A 3,077-nucleotide genomic window follows, 5' to 3' on the forward strand; every position below is an offset into this window, starting at 1 on the left:
GTTTATAAACAGTTGCCATGAGTGACGTCGTATAAAATGATTCGTTCTATACATTTTAATACAGAATTATAGTGAATCGTTTTAAGTCGTTGCCACGGGCACAAACAAACTATTTACCTTATACATTTTTTTTATTATTTACCTACATACATTTAAATACAAAATACATTACATAAAACTGTATTCAAGAGATGAAAATATTGAATATTATATTATAGTACGGAGCCCTTTGTGCACGAGGCCGACTCGCACTTGGCCGGTTTTCGAAATCACGTAAACGTGAAAATTTGATGCATGCTAGTAATTGATCTGCCCGATTAACCAATGTCATCCAAATATATACAAAAAAAATTTCGTTTTCCGCGAATCTCAAGATCCCTGTTTGACCACCTCTTTAAAAATATGCGAATGTCACGAAAAATCCTTTCTTATTATACCTACGTCTAGATCATTAGATAACCAACTATTCCAAATTTCAAGTTTGAACGCGTATTGTAGTTTTTGAGATGTAGAGATGACTAAATGAATGGTATTTGGCTTGTATATATAATATTATTTTCTGACTGTTGTTGCAATTCCCATGACAACCAAACGATAACAAAGATGAAACTAATATTATAAAATTATAGTCTAACGTTGTAGTGCCTAATAACTAGCAACCGATAATTGATATCGATAAATTCATTGCCTTAGCAACCTTGTTAAGGGACCTGCTCATGTTTCGTTAATAAGGGGCAATATTTAGGCAATATGCAATTTCGTCGCCGTCGTCAATGATGATTAGTGTGAGTGTGATTGTATGTGGGTACCGCAGTGAGTAAAGCTCACTCTGCGAACGTAACGTATTTTAATACGACGCAATAAATTATAATTCCATAACGTATACAATTCATGTACAGTAACTACGGACAAATAAATAAATAAAAATCAATGATATAATATATCAACACATCTTGTAAATCATAAAATTATGTAGGTACTGATGGATACTTATGTTAGAAATTAAGAATCCTATAACTATACTTTATATGTATAAATAGGTCTCAGAAAAAAACATTAAATTTTAAAGAAGCGAGACAATATTTTTTATATTATAATATTATTCTTATATATTATATATTTTTAATGCGGTATATAATTAGTATCGCAATAATAAGCTCAGCTTAGTATTTACTATTTATACAATTAAATAACATGTACCTACTCTACCCGTGGGTTTTATCTTTAAAATATATTTAAATAGACATTGATTACGAATAACTTACACGTTTTCCTGTTAGGATAATGTACGACATAATATAATCAATGATGTAATCTATAATAAAAACACCTAATTTATATTTATTAGCATACAAAGGGTTAGTCTGATAGAGTAAAAGCGAGAAATGTTATTAGAAATTGGTGTACCTACCTAATGTATGCAACTAATTTAAAGTGGGTATATATTAATACAAATTTCTGTGGCCTATTAAGTCCGTACATCATTCTTTGACGCTGTGACTATGATCCAGGTATTTGTTTTGGGGCTATAACATTCCGTAGAATTCAAAGCAGGAGTTCCATTTAGTCCACTGACAACATAAAATATCTAAACCATATAATACAACTCTCCTCCTATATTGAAAATTTAACTTAAATATATTGTAGGAATAAAGTAATATTATAGAATAGTAAGACGGCGTATTGTGTAGACAAAATAGCTATATGAATGATCAAATTATACTTTGATGTTTGGTACAAAAGATTAAAATTTGAAACTAATGTAGGTTTCTTTGAATTTCATAGAGTAAATTATATAATTTGTAATTCTAGTATTTGTATACGAAGAAATTATTATGTTCGGATTTAATGATAAAAATCCCGATGCAATTACTGAGTATTACAAAATATTAATATATATATTATTACTAAACTTATGATTCAAAATTGCAAATGTAGTGTGATGTTATTGTAATATACAATTAAATATTAATGTAATCGAATAATGATCTTAACCATAATATGACAACATAATATTATATCGAATAAAAAAGTAGACACTAGGACACTAGGTACCTAAACTAGGTACGAAATATTCAAGTTAATAACACGAAATTAGTTCTGCTGAACCTAAATTTGTTATATCGTATATTGTACACTATGTAATTATACAAAGTAGCTATATTTCAGGGCTTTAGAATCGCCTCTTATAATAGTTAATAGATAATAAAAATCGAGTCTACAGTAATTAGACAGAAAAATAAAATGGAAATTTTTAAAAACCGTTCCAAAAACCAAAACCGAAAATGCTCTAAAACCGTTCTTTAAACCGATAAAATATATGAAAAACCTTTTTTGAAACAGAAACCAAAACCAAAAAAAATTTGAAAACCGATCTTAAAACCTAAATCAACACCAGAAAATTTAGAAAACAATTTTCAAGAACTAAAACCGTAACCGTTAAAATTTAAAACGGTTTCAATTCCTGATTCCCAGTAAAAATATTGCGTCTTACTTGGAATATTGTATATTTTCTAATAATTTTAGTGTCACGGAAAATTTAATTAATAAAAGCCTTTCTAGATGTACAAATAGACCTCGAAGCAACCAAGTCGAGGAAGCTAAAAAAAAAAAGCCGAGTAAACCATTTTCGGTCTGAAAATCAATTGCGTGAATGGAAAATTATTAAATTAACAGGTACTGCATATAATCCAAAAATTGATTTTAAAAATTACATTGGCACTATGAACCAAAATTGTAAATTTTGTAACGCTCTCAAATGGAATGGCAAAACACCTGGCATGTGCTACAATATAGGTAGAACAAAATTGGATACATTACTATAGCCACCAGGACCCTCATAACTAAATTTATTATTGAGTTTAGATAACAAAAATACATAAACCCGGCAACGACGGGTAATTCAGCCGGTATATAAAAAAATGAATGTTCGTGTGTAGATTAGATCTCAGAGAAAAAGATTGGTTAATTTAAAAAAGGTTAACTTTGGTTTTTTTTATTCATTGAGTTTTAGTACGGTTAGGTTAGATTAGAATTTTGTATTAATTGGTTATATTAATCCATCATAGGTGGAATTA

The sequence above is a fragment of the Acyrthosiphon pisum genome, chromosome A2 (assembly GCF_005508785.2).
Source record: "Acyrthosiphon pisum isolate AL4f chromosome A2, pea_aphid_22Mar2018_4r6ur, whole genome shotgun sequence".
NCBI lineage: Eukaryota > Metazoa > Arthropoda > Insecta > Hemiptera > Aphididae > Acyrthosiphon > Acyrthosiphon pisum.